General features: G+C 36.9%; 1 protein-coding gene across 1 annotated transcript in view; it reads right to left on the bottom strand.

Moving 5' to 3' along the window:
- LOC135223760 (uncharacterized phosphotransferase YvkC-like) overlaps positions 1-25,000 on the bottom strand; it is a 419,683-nt gene that overhangs the window by 381,628 nt on the left and 13,055 nt on the right. The window lies entirely within an intron of this gene.

A 25,000-nucleotide genomic window follows, 5' to 3' on the forward strand; every position in this document is an offset into this window, starting at 1 on the left:
ATTTTATGGCTCTCGTATCAAACTAAAAAGGTTGGACAAGGAAAAAAAAGGAATTAACGGCCTAAATACCGGGAGATTAATGAATGAAATAAAATGCCTAAATATACATTAAGACGCAAAGAAAAATTGAGATGACTTATTATTAACTGAAAGGAAAGCGTAACATACCTAAGCATCATCAAAGAAAGTCTGATTATAATCAGGAAGAAAGAAAAAATTGTCTTATGGCAGAATAACTTTACAAGTGATTATATATCTATAATATATATATATATATATATATATATATATATATAATAAACAAATAAAAATATAATATATATAATGTATATGTATATATATGATATGTATATAAATATACAGCATATTAATAAGTATATATGAATATGTGTGTGTGTGTTTCCAAGTACAAAAATTAAGCTGTTTCCCTTAAATAAAGGTAACTACAGAGCCAAGAAACAGTCACTGCCGCATTCATATTTTCAGCGGCTGAACCGTGGAAGAACTCCTTGTGCATTAAAATTCCCACGTAACCAACCCCTTCATTCACCCACACAGGAAGCTCATCAGCAGCGCATTGAACCCAAATACACTCACTGTGCCACTTACACCCCTATCTTGCAGGCAGTTTGGCTCTTCCTGAATATCAAGCCCCTTAAGGCGCCTTACAAATGTCTCTTTCGCAGCGTCTACCCAGACTTTTTCAGTGTCTTGCCCTCGCAACTCCCTCTAACCTACTTCCCAGTTATTCGCTCTTTTCACCAACTGTATCTATCATCGTTCATTCTTTCCCCAAGACTGAAACGTCTCAAAATACTCTAACGTTTCGCCCACTTCTACCACCATCACTTCTATCATACCTTCATAAACTGCATATCCCACACGAACAGTACATCTCCACAGTTCCAGCCTTTTTTCTTTCAATTGCACTCAACATCCATACCTCACATCCATTAAGGAGAGTCGGTAAACAAAACACACACACACACACATATATATTATATATATATATATATATATATATATATATATAAAGAATATATATATATAATTACAATACAGAATTTAGGGCAAAGGCCAAGGCCAAATCACTGGGAACTACGGGGTCATCAGCGCTGAAAGGGAAATTGAGAATAGCTTAAAAGGTGTAACAGGAGGAACATCTCGCAGTTGCACTATCAAATGATTGTTAAGATGGGGTGAATAGCAAGATGGAGGAAACATAAAAATGGAGGACTTTATATATATATATATATATATATATATATATATATATATATATATAATATATATATATTTGTGTGTGTGTGTGTGTATGTGAAACCGACAGCCACATTTTTTACCACACCAGTTCCTTGCAAGAATATGATTTGCATTTCACACAATAGCTAATAATGTATGATTAAGTTTTGCAAGGGGAAAATCAATGGCCGTCAATTACTAGAATAAAGAACGCAATGAGAACAATATGGGATAATCATAATATTTATTGGGGTACTGTTGCAGATAGGTCAGAGGTGATCTGGAAGGATAAAAACAACAAGGGCAACAACAACATGAAGAGTGTTAGAGTGCTGCATCCATTCTTTCCTGACCTTTATTTATGTGTGATATGTTAGACGAAGTATATTTTTCTTAAACTAATTATGGATAGCATCGATTACCGCAAAATTAATTTGTTGAAGCAACTGTGCAAACAGCATATTGAATTGCATCCGGCTAAGTTTGTTGATCGTGCTCCAGGTGATACTTCATTCGAGTGATTTTTCATAAACTTTCATCTTATGTTTCACTGAGGAATTTATGTAGCTACACTGAACGTCATATACGCAGCCTAGTCATTTAAGTGTAGTTCGTTTTTCCAAAATATTCATGTCTCTTTTTATTTCATTAAAATTCACTCGTTTCATTTATTATAGCAAATTTGAAATTATCTTCATAAACATAATTCCTAAAATAGTCAATATGCAATCAAACGCAGAAATTTCACAACACTATCAATTAATGCAAGTCTCAGGTCCACTCAAGATCCGTAGCTTTTTTCAGTAATAGCAGTTCAACACAATTGAATATGAAATAAAACGGAATTCGATATCTTCACCTTTTATTCAATTTCTGATACTTTGGTTACATTCATCGTCATATGTGATGACGTATACATACATACATACATACATACATACATACATACATACATACGTACGTACGTATATATTAAATGAAACTTCACTTAGATATAATCTTCACTGGTTATATTTTTGTCCATATGTAATTATGTAACAAATCTAATCAAAACAGAATTTCTGTATCTGACCAAGATAACCGCATCTTTTTGAACATGACCTAAACATACTGTTACGTACTTATATTATTTCCCTAGACAGAAAACAAAAATTTGCTAATATCATCAAATAAGTATCAATTAATTTTAATTATATCACGTAACTCTTGCTTTGATTTCTGTTTATCTGATTCTCTCAATTTAACAATTAGAAAAACCGAAAACGCCAAAGAATTAAATATTGTACAGATTCCACTATGAATTTCTTGAGCTAAGCATTTCCAAAAATTCATACAAACCCAATCAAAAATGATATGCTTTCAATTCTAAGGTATCTTTCATCTATTTTACACAAATAAAAACATCAAGCATTCAAAAAAATAAAAAAAATTAAAGGTTAGCATCATTTCATAGGCAATTTAAAACCGTAAAAAATCAAAGTTTTGGTGTTAATCAACTAATGTTTTGGCGTTAATAGACAAAGACATACGTCAAACAGAATAAGTAAGGATGATGTTGCGCTTTACCAAAATATGTTTGGAACAGCCATGCAAAAACGAGGACAAAATAGGGTAAGTGCTTAACAAACTCAAGACTGGTAAGTATAAACATCTATGATAAAGTACTTATACGGTCTCCTACAAGCCTGTGCACAACATTTACGCATATATATATATATATATATATATATATATATATATATATATATATATATATATATATATCTTATAAGAATTCATCTCTTGAGTGTGAATATCTTCAAACACCAAGTACTAAATCTACATGCATATCATTACAGATAATCAGGATATGCACAGAAGCATGAAAAAAAGACGACCATCCTTATTCCCTCGGAGTAGGTGTGAGTTGGCATAAACACGTGGAAGTCCCTCGCCTGAGAACGAATTCTCCTTAAGCTTATCAATCATGTTGACGTTGGGTTAAGCACAGCTTGTTTATTATCATTAGACTAACAGCTTGTTCCAGAAGGGGATAGGGGCCTGCAATATGTCCATCGCTGGGGCGTTCTTCTGGGTGCGTGTGTACATATTCTTGCAATTTAAGGGATAAACTTGGGCATGGGGGCAATTGTGAATGTCAACACAATCCACCCAGTTCGTTCTTGCTGCGCCTGGGTAGCTGGGAACAAGAAGACTGAATGGATAAATGATGGTAAGGTTCATGAGGTTTTTAGCAAACTATTCTTTCGCAGACAATCCCTCATCTAGCTAGCTAGCTTGATATCCTTATGTATTCTTCCTTCGCAATTATTTTCTTCCTTCTTATTGTTATTGTTAGTCATGAACCGTCTGTTTGTAGTGTATGAATTTACTTTACACATTCTTGTTCTCAGGGGCGCTTTTGCTTTTGTTGTTCCAAAACTACCTTGAAGCAACACGCAATCCTCATTCATCCTATTTTCAAGAAATTTTGACATTTTATTTGGTGGATTAATACCCAAAGACTTGTTCCTATTGTTTATGCGATACTAATGCTTTAAATGCGATTTTTATAACTTTTATATGGATGAGCCAAACAAAATATACCATGAGCTTTTAGGCAAAATATGTTACTTGTCCGTTTGAAAATTTTTCAATAATTATTAGTGGAAATTGTGGAATATTTATTTCTTATGGAATATCAGCTGGCTTCAAACAAGACCTTCAATATGTAATCATGAAGATCGAAGATCTATGATACAAAGGGTTACAGGGATTATCGTACTCCTGATGAGCCTTCCGAGGTCGTAAATGAAGAAACCTGTGATTGAATTGAACTGAATACAGAATTTAGGCCAAAGGCCGCGCACTGGGACCTATGAGGTCATTCAGCGCTGAAAGGGAAACTGACTGTAAAAAGTGAAAAAGGTGTAACAGGAGGAAAACCTCCCGAATTGCAATATGAAATAACTATTAAAAGAGGGTGGAAAGTAAGGTGGAAGAAAGAGAATATGAAAATAGGTAAAGTAAAAGGAACGAAAGGGGTAGCATCTAGGGGCCGATGGTACGCTGCAGAGAACCTTAAGTAATGCCTACAGTGCATCGCATAAGGTGTACTGACGGCACTACCCGGCAACGGGCAAGAACCTGAGATTGTGTAAGTCTTTAGCATCGAGGATTCAATCTTAACTCTTCAGTTAAAAGGTAACGTGGCTGTGGCTTTTCTTTGAGGCCACGCCGTATTATAGAAAACGGCGAGTGGTGAACAAAATACTCCTACACTTGGAAGAGCATTGCTTACAAGATTCCTTTTGCACACGTGCCTGAACGCCAATCCATGTTAGGGTTCATCCATAAGTCTCAGTCACCATTTATTGCTCAAAGAAAAACGTGATACAGCTGCTGTGCCAAGATGGCAACTCGACAGAGGCCACTTGGCTTCGACTTCTTGGCAAAAGACGGCAACACCTAGTAACGTCAAACAACTTTTATTCCTCTTCCTCCTCTTCTCCTTCTTCTTCTTCTTAGTGACCTGCGGGTTTAATGATATCGCCTCCACTCTTGGCATAGCTTACAAAAGCGGCCATGTCGATGTTAATGATGATGATCACGGTCATGAAGTGTTTCAACAGCGAACGCTATTCTCGTCCCTCTGTGACTGGCACTTGAAGGCTGCAGGCATCTAGGGTATGGTAAGGTTGTTAAAGGATGGTGCCGTGCAATCCATGATAACAATATTCATCATTTTTTTCTATGATAACAATATTCATCATTTTTTTTCTATGATAACAATATTCATCATTTTTTTCTATTGTCTCATAAATAACGTTACTACTGTTTTTTGGTGACATCAGTGACCATCCTCAATTATCTGATGATGGGAGGAAAATAATCAATAGGAATACTGAATTTGCAATCTGATTATCCTTTGAAATCCCCCACAAACCAAAATTACCATATAAGTCTGACAATTTAGTAGGCACAAATTCGGGCAAGCATGACTTATATACCCTTACAGAATCACCTTGACAAAGTTTCCTTGAGAGATGCACGCCATTAAAAAAAAGAAAAAAAAAACACACACACACACACACAGCAGGAAGAGATGCGAGACACACATTTGTAGATATTGGTACTGACGCTCTCTCTTACACGAAATGGATCCTAGAATCGATGAAACCCTTCGATTTTATGACTATTGGAGAATGACCAAGGCTGTCCTATGACAAATCATCTGGCAGAAATGCTAATATTGCAAATAAAAACTATCGAATTTAGCTGCAAAATTTACAAATGCTATAATTCTCAAGATCATTTGGGAAATAAATTAAAGGTTTTGTACTGGAGACAAGAGCTTCGTTAAGCGGTCGTTTGTAATATCTGCTTTATTTTCGTTCAATCTATGTATTAATCAAACATGTCTTAGTTATTCCCTAGTTATTAGACATTTTCTTACTTAATGTGAAACTTGCGTGCTCAAGGGTATTCTCATGAAGCAAAATCCCAGCAACCATGGACTCGCATTAGCAGAGAGGAAGGTTATATATACCTCCTGGTTTCCAGTCTCCTTTGCAAGGACGTTTCAATAAAGGCGAGAACTAGATGACTGACTGAGTTATTCATTGCGAATCAAAGACATCTGCGGCAGGAAATCGCTGTCATTTACAATCCCCCACCGAACCCATTTTGCTATCACTTACGCCCATCCGTTACGAAAATCACGATGGAGGTTGAGATCGTTACGAGAGTCTTGGAGAATAATTCAGCGACCTTGGGAGTATTTGATTCCTAGATACGTTGGATTCGTGTTCGTATGTTGGAAAGACCGACCGGGGGATGACTGGCTAAAACTCACTCGGCAACAGCACACTGTATAGTAATGATAGAAGGACTGGATAAAACTGCATCGGGAGGAACATGAATAGAGATGTTTGAATGCAGTGAGGGAAACCTGAATGCAGGTGTTTGAATGCAGTGAGAGAAAGAGAGAAACATGAATGCAGGGTGTTTGAATGCAGTGAGGGAAACATGAATGCAGGTGTTTGAATGCAGAGGGAGAAATATGAATGCAGGTGTTTGAATGCAGTGAGAGAGAGAAACATGAATGCAGGTGTTTGAATGCAGTGAGAGAAACATGAATACAGGTGTTTGAATGCAGTGAGGGAAACATGAATACAGGTGTTTAAATGCACTGTGGGAAACATGAATGCAGGTGTTTGAATGAAGTGCGAGAAACAGGAATGCAGGTGTTTGAATGCAGTGGGAGAAACAATAAGGGTGTATGAATGCAGTAGGAGAAACGTGAATATTGAATGCAGTGAAGGGAAGCATGGACACAGACGTTTGAATGCAGCGAGAAAAGCATGAATACAGGTGTTCGATTGCAATGAGAAAAACATAAGAACAGCTGTCTGAATACAGAGAAATATGAATACACTTGAATACAGGTATCACAAAGCCTAAAAATATATTTTTCTGAAGTGAACAAGAATGAGAAAGACATTTTTCTGAAATGAACAAGAATGAGAAAGACACTTTTCTGAAATGAACAAGAATGAGAAAGACATTTTTCTGAAATGAACAAGAATGAGAAATCGCAGAAACCGAAAAAAGAAAGACAGACATTCCCGAGTTCGCTCAGAGGTTAGGCAGTTGCATCATTTCGTCTCTCATTCCGTTTGCAGAAATCATTTCAAAGGAACGGCTCCTCTCTCTCGTTCACTCCCTTCCCTGATTCATCTGTCATCGGGTGACGAGATGATTGCGGAGTCAAAAGGGGTGTGGGTACTTGAGCCCTGATGCTGTAAGTTAAGACGCAGCTGATCGCTCGCTTACCTTCGTCCTTCCTAGCCATTTTTTTTTTCTTTATTCATGCTCATGTTTCCAACGTGAAATAAAAGCTCAGCGGTTCTTGTTTTCATGCCAATTAATATTATTTCAGTTTTTTTTTTTTTTTTTTTTTTTTTTTTTTTTGGGGGGGGGGTGGCGGGGGGGGGTTGGGGGTTAGTAAAATAAAAGACAATTCAAATCATGACACATGAATGCACGGATAACTCAGTTCAAAGACCATTAAGAGCAAAGTTTATTTTTAAAAAAAGTTTTTACAATTGTTTAAAGTTCGGATTTTTTTCATGGGTTAGTAAAATAAAAGGTAATTCAAATCAGGACACATGAATGCACGGACAACTCAGGTCAAAGACCATTAAGAGCAAATTTTATAAAAGGAACGAAATGCGGATACAAAAATGTCAATCATTTTTTTAAATTCGGATTTTTTCTATCACTTACGTAACTTCCAGTTCGTAGATGTTCACGTTTGTCGACTAGATTTCAATGTAGGTTACCAACTGAATGAGTGCTTCGACACCCGGAAAGTATGTAAACATTTACTACTAAGCTTAGAGTCTTATACCTGTAGAGTTTTGTTTGTTTGTTTGCTTGTATGGTGTTTTTACGTTGCATGGAACCAGTGGTTATTCAGCAACGGGACCAACGACTTTACGTAACTTCCGAACCACGTCAAGAGTGAACTTCCATCACCAGAAATACACATCTCTGACTCCTCAATGGAATACCCGAGAATCGAACTCGCGGTCACCGATCACGCCACTGAGGCGCTGTTTTACCTGTAGGGCTTTGCTCTGATCTGCAAAAAGGTCCGGTGGTTATGTCTCAATGACACTTGAGCGTCGCACATCATCCTTCTAATGAGCCGTTAGCCTTTGGCGAGCCTCCTTAAGCCAGGGATTAATAATACTCCGTAACTCGTTTAAAAACACGGTCGCTTCTGCAACGAAGAAAGGGGCGACTAGTCCACGTTTGCTTGTTTGTTTGTTTGCTGTTTTTAAGTTGCATGGAACCAGTGGTTATTCAGCAACGGGACCAACGGCTTTAAGTGACTTCCGAACCACGTCCAGAGTGAACTTCTATCACCAGAAATAAACATCTCTCACCCCTCAGTGGAATATCCGAGAATCAATCTCGCGGCCACCGAGGTGGCAGACCTAGACCATGCCGAACACGCCAGACTAGTCCACGTGTTTCGCGGTAATTTGGACATTCTTTGAATTTGAAATCGACGAGTTTGTTCCTCCCTTCAATAAAGTTGAATAAGATGCATAGCATGCATTCAACTCCATACGCTTTCGCCGAAAGAAGGAGCGAGCTAACTGTGGCACCTTAAATCAGTCACGTTTTCAGGAGTAATTTTCAATTTGTCTTTGAAGCCATTTTTTTTTTGCAACATTATTACATCTCCGATAATACACGTTTGCACGTTTAATAAACCGTATGAATAACATACAGTTCACAGAAAAAGGGGGTAGAGCCATTTAGATGTATGATAAATAATACTAAACCACGCAACAACGAAAAAGTTTTTTTTGGACAATAAACAATTAAGAGAAGTTTAACAGGAACTGAAGAAAAAATCTAAAAGTTAAACACCATCTTTCTTCTATATATATATATAGAAAAAATATACATATAGTATTATATATGTATATAATATATAGTATATATATATTGATTATATAACTATATATTATATATATATATAATAATATGGTATATATAATATATACATATATATTATATATAGCCGGAGAAACCGGCTTTGAGACCTCACGTTGTATTTTGTTAAAGTTAAATATCAATCTATTTTTCAAGATATATATATATATATATATCTATATATATATATATATACATAGTATATACATATATATTATATATATATATATATATATATATATCTTGAAAAATAGATTGTATTTAACTTTAAAATACAAGTGAGGTCTCAAAGCCGGTTTCTCCCGGCCTTGGCCTTGGCCTCGGCTTCGGTCCCAGAACGCGGTGAGTCCTAATCGGATTAGGTCTCGTGCCGTCTGGTCTCAGTTAATTGGACCGAGGCCAGTTCGACGCACTTATGTATATGTTCATGTACTTTCGATATAACTAAAATCTAAAGAACGAAGGCTTTCAGTTGGAACAATTCATGCCTACAAGAATTTAAAAGTACATACCTGGTGCCTTTATCGTATCAATTTTGAAGATTGCAGTTAAATTACATTTATTATAGATCTGAAATACGTTTAGCAACACCGAGAGTAACTCACAGCGCGTTTCTGTCATGAACTTCGCATCACCTTCATTTTACACGGTAGACTAAAACTACGCCTCGCATTACGTTAAAATAAAGATAACTACGTAATTACAACTGATGTTATCAAGTTTTTTTTGTATTCAGTTTTCGTATTCCCTCTGCTTTGTATGCTACAAATTACTTCAATATACTGTAAAAATTATTTTTAAATTAAAACTTAAATGTTAATAAACGCAGCAGAACATTCATATAAGTTGAAATGATTCTTCAAGATGAGTTTTTTTAAGGTCTTGTTACTTGCAAAAATTATTAGATTACTTGTGCTTTACTGATGGAAATATTTTCCTCTGCTTTTTTAATCTACTTTTTCTCGCGTTTATTAATTTCTTAAAATATATATTTATTGGTTCGTTGCTGTTATTTGTTTTTCACTTTCAATGGTGTGTTACTGTGTTATATGATGGCCGTTATACACTAAGTTTATTAATTATTACACTAAAGGATTTTAATTTCAAGTTTTGTTTATTCTTTATTTGCAATTTGTATCAAACTTTATTTAATGTAATTTGCCATATATTTGTATCCTTCCTCCCTTATTTTCATTTCATGTTATCCACATGAGACTAATTTCCCCAATTAGCTTGTTCCACCATAATGAATGTTCATGAACAAGGCGTGATCCGACCTCCATCTTACTCGGGGCGCATGCTAAAATCAAAGGTCAAATAGACCGTTGTTCCACCAACGAAAAATAAAATAAATACGCTATATCTCAGTAGAAATAATTTTCACGAACTGTTTAACAAGCGCATTATTTATTTTTTACATTTTCATTTTAATAAATAAATCACAAATATCCTACACGAAAATTCCTGTATCTTTAATTAAACGCAAAACACCTTTTTCAAACCTTCAACAACAACAACAAAGTAGTTTGTAGGCTTACTCCCCAAGTAAATAATAATAACAACAACAATAATAATAATAAAAACAATGAGCAGGAGGAACGTTTCCTGACTGAGGTAGACATGACAAATGTGGCAGTCTGAAAATCAACGGAGTTGCTGGAACGAGTGATAAAGATTATGGTACAGTACACATTTACCTTTTTTGAATTCCATTAAGTTATACATTTAAAGATCTACGCACTTGCAGCTGAAGTCATGCCAATTTCGATAAAAGGAACGAGCCTCTGTTTCGTCGTCATGCTACCCTGTGTATCTCCGTAGTGCCTCGTGGGCACGGCTCAGCATCCGCTCATGTAATAGCAACGTGCGCATCACGCGGTTTATGTACCCACATTCTCCCTCATCGGATCCTGAAAGGGGGCGGGGGGGTTATTCCTTACAGTGGGGCTGGAGGCTGGATGCCTCATTGTATTCCAACATGAAGTAAATATCTCGCCTGTCCAAGAAGGTTACATCAGGCGTTACGGATAAACACACGGCAAAATACCTCTCAATCATCCATGAAGTCAGTCTTAAATTAAGAGGTCCCTCCTGTTCATTACCATCATATAACCTCAACTAACCAGTAATAATAATAATAATAATAATAATAATAATAATAATAATAATAATAATAATAATAATAATAATATACGCTTCTGTGATCCCGAGTTTTACATTCATAAGGAGTGCTATACATGTAGCATAAGATCACTTTACAGCGTATGTATGGGCATATATGTATAACTGAATCACAAAAATATGGAACGTGATAACTATATAAATAAAGACAAAATCTACGTGGGCAAGACAAACGATGGAGTTCTGCCAGGCCTTTCGACTTCTTGTCCTTTACATAGAACAGTGGTTTCCAACCTGTGGGGCGCGCCCCCCTGGGGGGGCTCGAAGGTCTGCCATATGCTTGATGAAGGGGATAATTATATTTGAAATCTATTAATTACGATGGAATTCAGAATTTCAAAATACTGAGAAAGTATTTCAGATATAAATATGAAATTTAGTTGTCTAAATATATAAACTATTTCAAATTCTATATTAAGGAATTTATTATGTATTAAACAGTTATAAAAGATAACGAAAGTAACGTTTTGCAAATATGAAAATTGTACTGATTACACTAGTGAAGGTAAGCTTATACATACATATATTGATTATATATATATATATATATATATATATATATATATATATATATATATATATATATATATATATATATATATATATATATATATATATATATATATATATATATATATAATATTGTGAATCATTGACATGTGACTATACCAGTAAATTACAGTATTTCAGGAAGGGGGGGGGGCGCCGATAATGAGCCATTCAATGAAGGGGGGCGAGAATTAGAAAAGGTTAGAAACCACTGACTTAGAGGAAGTCGACAGGCCTTGCAGACTCCATCATTTCTCTTTCCTTTGTGAAGTTTGTCTTCATATATATATCTATATATATATATATATATATATATATATATATATATACACACACACGTGTGTATATGCCAATACGTCAGTGTACACATGCATGGATTCTACTGTGCCCGTGCGGGCCCACATACGAAAGGGAATGAGAACGAAAAATAACATCCTGTAATCAGCTTACATGATCCAAGGACCTCATTATTGTACCTTTCCGTGTTCGGCAAGACGGACCTCGTCTCTATGCTCCTTTTCATTGCTTGGCTACGATGGCGGAAGTAGTATAAGATTTAGGCTACTCCAGATATGCTTATTTTCTTTTTTGGGAGCTTGCCTTTTCCAACAAAAGCAGAATGCTCGGGAAGATAGGAAAAAGGACATTCGTAAGACCAAAGCGTTCATACTCCCCTCACGTGGATTAGGTTGTGCAACTAATGTTTTATGATACGACACCTGAGTGGCAGCATAACCCTTAATTAAGATGCTTTATTATTTTGCTGTTTGATCCTTAATAAAAACATTATATATATTAATAAATTACAATTTTATTTTACTTCAGATCTTAGTTAAGGGTTATGCTGCCACTCACGTGCCGTATCATAAAACATACGTGCACAGTTACCTTTTGATCACTCTTTATCATGTTCTTAATCCTTAGGCCTACAAGGCGGCGGAAATGACAAAATTCTTTTTTTTTTTCTTTTTAGTGTCTCTCTTCCCCTCCCTCTCCCCGTCCCCTCTCCCTCGGGTCCTGGTTGTGCAATTGGCAGCACTATCGTCTCACGTCACATTCCATCCCCTAAAGAGGTCGAGAAAAGAAACGATAGGAATTTCTTCAATCTACAATGACTGGGTGACCTAAAAGATAGATTTGGCACCTGTTGTTCATCTGCCGCTGCTTGATTTGATATTATGAAATTTAGGACTCTGACCATGGCCAAGCCAAGTACTAGGACACACTCGGAAATCTAGCGCTCAAGACGGCGAAAAGAGGGCGTTGGAGTGGTTGGACAGCAAGATAAAAAGACCCAGAAAAAAAGGGAGAGGAAGTACGTAGATCTAGGAGGTGGAGGTAGGTGAAAACCCATAGCTGCAGAATACGAGAGTACGCACTGAAGAGAGGGAGCAGGAATGTAGTAGGTAGGGCTAAAACTGAGGTGTACCTAAGGGCCAACGAGAACTACAACGCCATTTAGTAATGCCTACAGTACATCACGTGAGGTCCACTAATGACGCTACCCCCCAACAAAGATCTGCTGTTATGGGCAGCAGTTGTTGAGAGAGAGAGAGAGAGAGAGAGAGAGAGAGAGAGAGAGAGAGAGAGAGAGAGAGAGAGAGCGCTCCTGTTGCACAGCATAAACCAATATTGTACTAATATAGTTTCTGGTAATTTGTTTCCAGTAATAGGACTAAGTATGTGTGATTCTTTTGCTTAACAATCCATTTGCTTACGAAAATATAGTTTAGAAACACTCTCCATATACATCTTAATTCTTTTTATACTTAAAAAATATAAACTCCGCACTACTGACGTCTCCCACCCCGTTCTTTCTATATATTTTTGTTATTTTCCGTCTGTTTAGCAACGACTGAAGTTTACTATAATCAACATGAAACTTGCCGAGTCCTATGCAGCAGTAATTGGAGCACGTGCGACACACAGGTGCTCCCAGGTGTTTCTAGTTGATATGACCCCATGCAAGACACGCCCACGCCCACCTCTCTCTCTCTCTCACACACACACACACACACACACCCCTCCAACGGGGTATCAAGTTCCCGTCAGCGTGAAAAAGTGAGCACATTCCTATTGCCGGTGCATGTGACCTTAACTCTGCGTAGAACCCGTGCGTATTTCTTTTTTTTTTTTCTTTCTTTCTTTATTTATCTGATCTTTGTTCCTGTACCCGGCTTTTCACAGTAAAAATTCTATTTATGCGTCGCTCCAAATAATTACGAAAACAGCAAAACTCCCATCATTTATTTACTCAGAAAATAATAATAACTAATACTACTTATTATTGGACTCAAAAGAAAGGCAGCTTCGTTAATCATCTTAATATTACGAAATTCGCCTAAAATCTCAAAAGACTAATCCGATGATCATAAATCATAATCTCGCTTTGAAATGAATTTCCTTTACGGTATTTGAACTGCTAAGCTATCACTTACCACGCCAACGTCATCCTCTTGGCATCTGTGGCCGAGTGACAGCGTTGGTCTAGCAAACCATAGGTCAATGGGTTAAATAAAAATGACCACATATACAACTTACCTTCATCAACATCAATAAACAACAACACCGTACGCAGCAACAACCAAAACAAACAATATGAGAGCATTGCTGAAGCAATGTACTACGTCCCCTATCGACTCGTAAAAGACTATCTACCAGTATGCATTCCCTCTGATGAAATGTTAAAGAAGAAACCATTACAGTTTTTGCAAAAGTAGACTTTTCTATCGACATAAGGGATCTGTGAAACATGAGTGCCCCCATAGCGGTTATTTCTAGTATGAAGGTCACGACAAAGGTCAAAGTTACAACGTTCCTAACCTTTATGCCAACAGAAAACGTAGCATGAGTGGTGTATTCATGCCAAAAATATATTAAGTCTTTTCAAAAACAGTCACATGCATTAATTGTCTACAAAAAATCTATGGAATTTGGCGCCATAATTTCATCTTTTGACAGTCTGCAATCAAGTGTATAGATTATTTTAGGCAGGAACACTGATGGGACAATAATAAACTACTTTAGCTTCAAGAACATCTATGCACAGCCATCTCCTTCCGTCCAAAGTTTGACTGAAATACCTTCAATCATGTAGGAGTAGTTAAGATGACAAGATAAGTTTGACAGATACAGACGTAGACACAGACAGACAGACAGACAGAGAGGCAGGAAGAAGGATGATCTCCCTTTGGAATTAAATTGAAATATAAAATCTAGACCAGAGGCCAATCCCTGGTTACCAAGAGATCATGCAGCGCTGGAAAGAAAATAAAAAGTAAAAAAGGTTTTAAAGTTGCAATAAAAGAAAAACTTCGCAGTTGCAGTTGCACAATGAAATAATTGTTAGGAGAAGGTGAAGAGAAAGGCGGAAGAAAGATATTTGAATTTAGGTTCAATGAAAGGAATGAGAGGACGATGCGAAGAACCTTAAGTAATATTAGCCTACAATGCACCGCGTGCATATCTATGTATGATTGTCCACCGATGTGCCTAGTCAGACAATCTCTGGTCAACTGAGTTACGGTGACAAGATAACTTAACAAACGCACACTGCCTGACAGACAATAGTTCAATTCATTTTCATGCACATCACAGAATGATGGTCGATGTTTTGCACCAAGTTTGACGAAATTCCTTCAGCAACTTAGGAGTTGCCAAGATTAGGCAACTGTAACAGACATGAAAAGACGGATGGATGATCATCCTTCATGGACACCTACGCATTACAGCCTACCCTAGTATCACGTGTGACTGAATTTCATTCAGTTGTGTAAGACAAGGTGAGCATGGCAGGCAATAATGGACACAAACAGACAGACAGACAGACAGACAGACGGACGGACGGACGACCTCCCATCATGCGCATAATGGTCCACCCATTTTCTTAGTTGGACTAAATTTCCTTCAACAGCATGAGAGTTGGGATGACTCGGTAAATGTGACAGCGTGACAGTTACACTCACTCACAGACACTCTCCCTTCATGCACATGGTTTATATATAATGGTCTAACTTTATACTATTCTGCCTAGAATCCCTTCAGTCATTTAGGAGTTACGATGACAAGGTAAGCGTAAGCGTAACACACACACACAGTGAAGCAGACGGACAAAGTACGGGAAAACTATTGTCACCCATACCTTGTCGGTAGGGAAATAATAATATAATAATAATAATAATAATAATAATAATAATAATAATAATAATAATAATAATAATAATATGTGTGTAACAAATAAATTTCTAACATCTAACTCACATTTGTGAGAGCTGTGTTCGGTCCCAATATGAGTCATAAAATTTTATGATAACTGTGGTTGAAATCCAGATAATCGACATCAAAGACGAACCTCAGTGACAATATATTCCACTACGAGTAAATTGAATAACGGAATTTCCGTTAGTCATTCCCGGACGAAATAACGGCCGTTTTGACCAACAAAATCACAAAACCCCTGAAAAAAGGTATTAAATCGAACAGGTAAGTCCCTGAAGTGTTCTCCAGCTGGACAAATTGCGACCACTTGGAAATTCCATAAGAGTAAATAAAATGTTCGTGTCATCGGAGTCTTTCTGTTTTGCAGAATATTCGAGAAGGACAATGTCTGTTCTGCTCGCTTACGAGAGAGAGAGAGAGAGAGAGAGAGGGAGAGAGGGGGGGGGGGGGGGGGAGGCACATACTTCTTAGTTTCCTGTAAAAGAAAACTACCGAGATGGGTTTGTCGTCCGTCCGCAATTTTTCTGTCCATCCGAACATCTTAAAAACTACCGAGCCTAGAGGGCTGCAAGTTGGTATGTTGATCATCCACCCTTCAATCATCAAACATACCAAATTGCAGCCCTCTAGCCTCGGATGTTTTTATCTTATTTAAGGTTAAAGTTAGCCATGACCGGGCGTCTAGCACCGCTATACGTGCCAACAACACGAGCTATGGCTGAAAGCTTCATGGACCGCGGCTGAGAGTTTCATATAGCATTATATGCTTTACAGAAAACTCGATTGTTCAGCGCATTTTTAATTTATTTTTTTCTGATGATTCAACAGCACATGAAAGTAAGAGTTCTTCGAAATGGGGGTTTCCTGAAGGCTTCGTCCTGTTTTGTCATTTCCCGTATCATCCTCCGAGTCTTTTGTGGATATGTTCGTCCTCTGGAACTGAATTCGTGGAAGAGGTTAGTCTCTTCTGACGATGTCACCTCCCTTCTAATTCAAAACTGCGTGTTTTCATCTTTCATTGCAGAAATCTTCTACTGTAGCAGCTTTATATGACTAAACAAAGACTTTCGACATCGCGTCAAACGCCCCCCGCCCCCCCACGCAGAATTGACTCCGTTCCTCTCTCCCTCTCTCTCTCTCTCTCTCTCTTCTCTCTCTCTCTCTCTCTCTCTCTCTCTTCACGCGTCTTTTAATGCAGACACCGATCAAATCAACTATCTTATGAATCCATCCAGACTGGGGCCGCTGATATATATAATATAAAAGTATATATATATATATATAGATATATATATATATATCTATATATATATATATATATAAACGTCTGGCCGATAACCATTATCAAGGAATGCCGGTCGCACGTCACCTCCCCCACCTAACCATGCCAACCCCCGCTCCCCTAGCCCTCCACAAAATCATACAAAGTTTATATGCAAGGATGAAGATGCTAGCCCTATAAACACGTCTCTAGAGTGACATTATCCTCGTGTCTAATACACACACACACACACACACACCTTAATTTATAAAAAAAATAATTTCTGAAAAAACTTTAAATTTAGTGCTTATAGTATATATTTTTCCCATCTTCAAACCTTCCCTACGAAATAAAAACGTCAAGATTTATCCTAATATTTTGCAGAATGTCTTCTGGACATATCAGCGTTTTTCTCTAAATCATATGAAAATTTTACACAGCACTTCTACAACCAGTGGGATGAAAATTGGGCAAAACAGGTCCGCGCTATTAAACACAAAAAAGATTCACCTTACTACCAATTGCAAGCTGAAATACGACAATGGGGTATTTAAAAAGCAAGTCATGAATTTAATGTGCAAAAAGAATATTCGTTTTTGTTTGTTTGTATGGTGTTTTTACGTTGCATGGAACCAATGGTTATTCAGCAACGGGACCAACGGCTTTACGTGGCTTCCGAAGCACGTCGAGAGTGAACTTCTATCACTAGAATTACACATCTCTCACACCTCAATGGAATGCCCGAGAATCGAACTTACGGCCACCGATGTGGTACGCCAACACCATACCGACCACGCCACTGAGGCGCTTAAAAAGAAAATACATGAAGAGGGCAAACAATGCTTCAAAATTTTCTTTAAAAACAAAGGTATATATCTTTGGTAAGCAGGAACGGATATTGCATCAGCCATAAGAGGTTCCCCACTCAATCAATACTGGTGGTTTCGTCATATGAGGTCTAGCTCATTAAAAGCACTTTTTCCCATTTAATTAGACATTGAAAAGGTACCCAAACAAGAAAAAAATAATGCATTCAATTTTCAAATGAGGTAAATCCTTTGAGATAGGTGTCTCCCATAAGGCTTTGGAGGCACCAGGAATAGAAAAAAAAATATGCCAAAAAACCGGGGACTTATAATAAATAAATTGAAATGGTAACAATTTTGGTTTGTTTTGTTTTGTCTGTATGGTGTTTTTACGTTGCATGGAACCGGTGGTTATTCAGCAACGGGACCAACGGCTTTATGTGACTTCCGAACCACGTCGAGAGTGAACTTCTATCACCAGAGATACACATCTCTGACGCCTCAAATGGAATGCCCGAAAATCGAACTCGCGGCGACCGAGGTGGCAGGTCAAGACCATACCGATCACGCCTATTTTGGAAAACTAAATGTAACTAAATGTTTCACTAACATCGAAATGATTCAATGGCAAATCCGGGAGACAACAAAAATAACTCCCATCCAAAAAGAAATTTGTAATAACAACCATCGTATACAAAACCGATCATTGTAAGAATGCAAAACCGATTTTGATGCATTTAACGTCTCCAACATCATTTACAACGCAAAAGAAAAAACGCAATGCATATTTATTTTTCTTGAGAGCGTTCAGTTTCGAAAGCTAGGCCACAAAAGAACTTCGAATCGAAAGCGCTGATAAACTTGATTTATTTTCCGGGTCAGGGAAACCAGAGTTGAAGGAGATTTTCTTGGGGATTGGCGTCTTACATTTCCAATATTTTGCCAAAGATTTGCTTTTTTTTGTTTTTCATTCTTTCCACCGTATGAAGTACAATTACTCGCAATATGATACTTTTTCCTTCCTTAATGTTTATAAAGCGTTGGAATACTTGACAAAGTAGGCATATGTATATATATGTGTATATATATATATATATAATATATATATATACACACATACATACATACATGCATGCTATATATATATATATATACGTATGTCTATATATTTTATATAGATATATATATATATATATATATATATATATATATAGAGAGAGAGAGAGAGAGAGAGAGAGAGAGAGAGAGAGGAGAGAGAGAGAGAGACAGAGAGAGAGTTCCAATAGCTGCAATGACTTCATAACTATTAACCTGATGCTTTGTTTTAAAGCAGCTTATCACTAATAGCTACTTTACTAATATGACTTTTTTTCTATCCCGTATTTATCAGAATACCTTTCAATTCCATAAGATGGGACAATTCTCAGAATGTTATGACAGCTAGGGACCCTTTACGTCGACCCCCGAAACATATCCTTAATTAAACAAAACGTAGTTTGGAAGACATTCGAAGTCAGCCAAGCACGACGCACGGAACCGTAACGCTTCTCTTCACGAGGAAGCTGGCAATAACAAAGGACCCGAAAGAAAGAAGGTCAGGATATGATGAGCGTCCTTCAAAAAAAAAGCGACAAAATAAGGACCTCCCCGTGACTCAGCTGATTAGAGGATGTGCGCAAAGTTATTGTGGGGGGGGGGGGGGGGTGAGATGGGAGGAAGTTGCCACCGAGATGTTTGAGTGCACATGCACTCAACTCCACTCCCGTCCCCCTTGTGGAGATGTGTGCTTCGGCAAACGGTATACTACAAAGAAATGTAAAACATAAACACAGTCAGGCTTTAACACTGGTGAAATAGTTTACGTAGAGAGAAGTTATTCATTTTATTATATATATATATATATATATATATATATAAATATATATATATATATATATATATATATATATATAATGTGTGTGGTGGAATAGTTTACGTGGAGAGAAGTTATTCGTTATATTGTAAATATATATATATATATATATATATATATATATATATTATATATATATATATATATATATATCAATATCGTCCACAGGAGAAAAGAGAATTAAAGACTCTAGTAGCTCGATAATTTCGACTTCCACAGGCCTCTTCAAGAGCTTTATTTTAGTTAAAATAAAGCTCTTGAAGAGGCCTGGTGGAAGGCGAAATTATCGAGCTACTAGAGTCTTTAATTCTCTTTTCTCCTGTGGACGATATTGACATATCTCATCTTCGTGTTATGAAGATTATAAATATATATATATATATATATATATATATATATATATATATATATATATATATATATATATATTGTGTGTGTGTGTGTGAGAAAGGTTTCCCCACAGGATGTTCATCTGCGACTCAGCAGATAACGTATGAATGTGCCGGTGACTAAGTCTTTTATAATTTCTCGGGATCCACCCTTTCAAATGGGAAATGGGAAAAGCTGAGGGCAAAGAAGATATATATAGGTGTGTGTTTGTGTGTGTGTAGGCGTGCGTACACACGCGTGCGCGCCAAGTTCCTTTTTGTATAGTCACAAACTAAATTAGCGATATTCGCATGTGCGAGTGACAGATGTTAATGTTATTTTAATGTAACTGACACAAAAGGTTGGATGAACAGTGGAGAAAAATGACGATTCTCTCTCTCTCTTTTCACAATTCAATATCTTTTGAACTCCTATAAATACAATGTGTTAGAGAACATAGCTGTATAATTAGTTTTAGTGAAACAATCAGAACATACCAGACCTTAAAAAGAGTTCATTAAATTAATATGATCATATCACAAAGCGTATGATCACAGAGTATAGGCACAAAGGGGTGAAATAACGCTAATGAGGTCGAGTGTTTTAAATATTTACGAACAATGATATCCATTGCAAAGTCACTTGAATTGGAATGAAGTGAAGGACTAAAAAGGGTCATTCGAACAATGGGCAGGCTGAAGTTGATTTGGAAATCTGATAGACTGAAATTGTACAGGAATGGAAGATTATATATCAATCTAATACAGACTGTATTGCTATAAGGATATAAATCATTATATGACAATGAAACGATGCCTGAAAGATTTTGTAGGTGTGAAGATAAAAATTTTGAAAGAAGATGAGCCAAGGGGCAGAATAGACTGAGAAACTCAACCATAAGGGAATTTACAGACGTCCTTGAGGAGAAGGAGATGGCTTGGACACGTCCTTCACAACACGTGATTAAATATGTGGAGATTTGTGAAAGTGGAAGCACAAAGAAGACATGAACCCCCTTAATGTCGCACTACTTTAGATACGGTGATGATGATGATGAAGATGGTGATGATGATTATGATAATGATTATAACAGTTACAGAACGTAGTCTTAGAGATCCAGATGTCCCAAACAATGCAATGTTAGAAATAAAATAAGAAAATGAATCCATGCTGTCATTAATGAAAAATACCAACAATAAGTAAACTGACTAGTATATGAGACTCATTACAGTCCCTTTTTTTAAAAAGGAAAAATAGTTTTGAAAAATCGAAGAAAATTTTGCAGCAGATTTAACTCTATCAGTTGTAATCAAACGTTTAACACAAAAGTGCTTTATTTATTCTCAATTTTCTTACCCTTTTTATACTGACAATACATCACAAAACTAATAAAATGTGAATAATACTTAACTAGAAAAATCATCACTTGAGAAACATTATTACTACTATTCTCTCCCTTTTTATGAAAAACATTTACAGTCAAAACCGGAAAGGTGCAACGCAGAAGAAAAAACGTGTCACAGGAAGCAATCTTCTTTCTCTCTCTCTTCTTCTTCTTCTTCTTTCCCTCTCTCTCTTTCTCTCTCTCTCTCTTTCTTTCTTTCTTTCTCTCTCTCTTCCTTCCTTTCTCTCTCTCTCTCTTTCTTTCTTTCTTTCTTTTTCTCACTCTTTTTCTTTTCTTTTTTCTCTCTCTCTCTCCAAGCGCGAACCAATTTGTCGTTTTGATTGTTTGTCGCATCACTCTCCAACCGAGACGCATCACTCTCGATGTGTTATTTCGAAGAGAGGGTGACCGACTGTCGTCCACTAACGACCTTGACGAGAGCCCAGATGATCCGGCTTTTGTGTGCATAACGAACCCTTGACTCGCAAAATTTCGAGCGACCAAAGATAAATGGACCGCAAAACCCCACATATCTATTTCTCTCGTATTTCTTCATATTTCCGCCATCTGGCCTTCACCGGCCTTTCGTGGGCGTTTGTTACATTTCAGTAATAAAACACGAAAGTGGTTTCTGCATCAGTGGATGTGTGTGTGTATGTGTATAAATATATATATACATATTTGTGAGTACATTATGAATGTATGTATATATATAGATATACATAAATATATATCTATATATGCATTTATATGTATGTATATATAATATATATACACACATATGAGTGTATACTTATACACATTTGTGCGTGTATATATATATATATATATATATATATATATATATATATATATATATATATATATATATATATATGTGTGTGTGTGTGTGTGTGTGTGTGTGTGAGTGTGTGTGTGTGTGTATGTATGCATTGTATAGATCTACATAAATGTATATCTCTATAAACATGAATATACATATATGTTATTTATGTGTATATAATACACACACACATATATACACAACATATATATATATATACATAATATATATATATATATATATATATATATATATATAAAATATATGGCCAATCACTTTAAAACGAACACTACTGCCATGGCGTTAAGCGATACTAGGAAGAAGTGCCGAGGGAATAAAATTCTATGGCATCGAATCCCAAGGTAGAGTAGTGCCTTGTAGAGGGTTGTGAACCCCTTGGAAGTGAAAAAGGCTCCCACAACAATGGCAACCACAAACATCCCTTCGGTCTTGGGCTGTGTACTGCTACTTCGCGGTTAATAAGCATTTAGTTAAGTACTGTAGACCCCTTGACGGAAGGAAATGCTATATAAATAACCAACTGCTCATGCCCCTGAAAAGAAATCGTATTATCGTCTAACTGTGAGGTGTGATATTGTTTATCCCATACCATATATTTGAAAAATAATAATGATAATAATAATAATAATGAGAGAGAGAGAAAGAATGTCAATGGAGTTTTCTGCACAATGGGTTCTTCCATCGCTCAGGAGTTCAAGTGTGAATGTGACAATGATCATTGTCTTTACTTTCCTTCTCTCAGAGCCAGTGCCTTATGGAGGATATGGTTTAATGCTGAAACCAGTGTAGCCTATATATAAAGTATACTTGTATTTCTGTATCAAAATATTTAGTTCTTTATGCCAAGTACATTGAAAGTATGGCTTATAAAATGTATTTACAAAGAGACATATACATGTAAAATGACTACTGTAAGGAATAGTCTTAAGAATTACTGTTCTATGATAAGACGACAATGGCTTCAGCTACTAGTGTACCCAGTTCAAAAGCCTCAGATCCCACAGTAAAGTGTTGAAAAACTACTAGGATTATTATCCCTCATATGGCTGAGAAACGCCGCTATTAAAGGCGACTATTAGTTGATATTCTGCATGGTATAAAAGCGGGCAATTGTTCGGGCCATGAGATTTTAAACACCAATCTTTCTTACATTTGCCAGAAAGCTATGCAGATACTAGAAGTCTTTCGGCCAAGCACTACCACGTTCCAGGCTGCAGTAGGCTAATATCAAAAGATGTTGCCATGGTGAAAACTGGCACTTCAGAAAAAGAAACGTGGTTTGATGGGTTGGGAAGTACAAAAAGCAGTTGTATATTTCGTGATCAAGAGGAGTTGAACCAGAGAAGTATTATCTGCAATACCGGCTAGGCTTTTGTGACTGGCGTAAGGCACGTGTGTGTTACTGAAATATATTTGTGATTGAGTCCGAGGGAAGAGGGGATAGTGAAATGTGACTACTGAATACCGATATTCCAGGTATAGGGATGGCCTAGATGGACAAAGGGCTCTGAAAGAACCATGAGTGAAATGGCGAAGCTGATATACACATGGAAAACAATAAATAAAGTTCAGTTGGGAAACTTAGGTGTAAATGTTTGGAATAAATAAGAATTCGAAGTAAAGTAAACTTTCATATGTATGCATGCTTGGTAAAACGAAAATGTCAATGACAAGAGTGAACTACTATCTGGCATTCCATAATCTATGGGAGATAAAGTTTCTAGATGCCATGGATGGCAAAAAGTATCAAGAAATGTGGTATCTTGAATAAGTAGGAAGAACAATCGGCGTACAAGGATACAAGTGGAGTAGAGAGGGCTATCATTATAAATATTGAGGGCGATAAGAGCAGACAGGGGAATCACCAGATAAGCAGGAATTGTTCATGCGTAGAAGTTCAAAATGATGACAGAATGAGGAATGAAGACAACCACAAAATAGGTGAAACAAGAAATGAAGAGGGACGCTTCGACAGTTGTAAAATTTAAGAAAACCATCTACAAACAAGAAAGTAGGGGTAAGAAGAAACTTTTGGGATAAGTCTTAAAGAAAGGATGTGTGGTTGTTGAACAGCAACGAAAGATATAGACGTTAAAAAGAACTGCCCTTGTAATGTATACTGAGAAGGAAGGAGCTGAAAAGGAGACTACATGACAACCGCGAAAAAGGATGAATCGGCGATTTTTGAGGTGATTGGCGTGTAGACATGAAGGGTACAGATAGATTAGTGAAGCATTGATAACACTCACTGCTTGGTAGAAGGTGGATAGAGCTAGTAACAAAGAACTACAACGGTAAAGCGAGCATCTGAATGAGAAACCTTGATTTCATCAGACACAGGAGAGCACTAAAGCCAAAAGTAATTGATTCAAACCAATGGAATGGAATGGAAAATAAGATTTAGACCAAAGCCCAGCACTGGGCCCTATGAGGTCATGCTGCCTGAAAGAGAAATTGAAAGTCAGGAGGCTTTAAAGGTGCAACTGGAGGAAAACCTCGCAGTTGCACCATGAAACCATTTTGGGAGAGGGTGGAAAGTAAGATGGAAGAGAGATAATATGAACGGGGGTACAGCAAAATGAATAAAAGGGGTTACAGTTAGGGGCCGAAGGGACGCTGCAAAATATGTTAAAGTAATGCCTACAGTGCACCGAATGAGGTGTATTGACGGCACTGCCTCCCTACAGGGGTAAATGGTTCAAGACGATAATGACAAGACTAACTGTGGATGTTTTTAATCAGG

Source organism: Macrobrachium nipponense, chromosome 10 (assembly GCF_015104395.2).
Source record: "Macrobrachium nipponense isolate FS-2020 chromosome 10, ASM1510439v2, whole genome shotgun sequence".
Lineage (NCBI taxonomy): Eukaryota > Metazoa > Arthropoda > Malacostraca > Decapoda > Palaemonidae > Macrobrachium > Macrobrachium nipponense.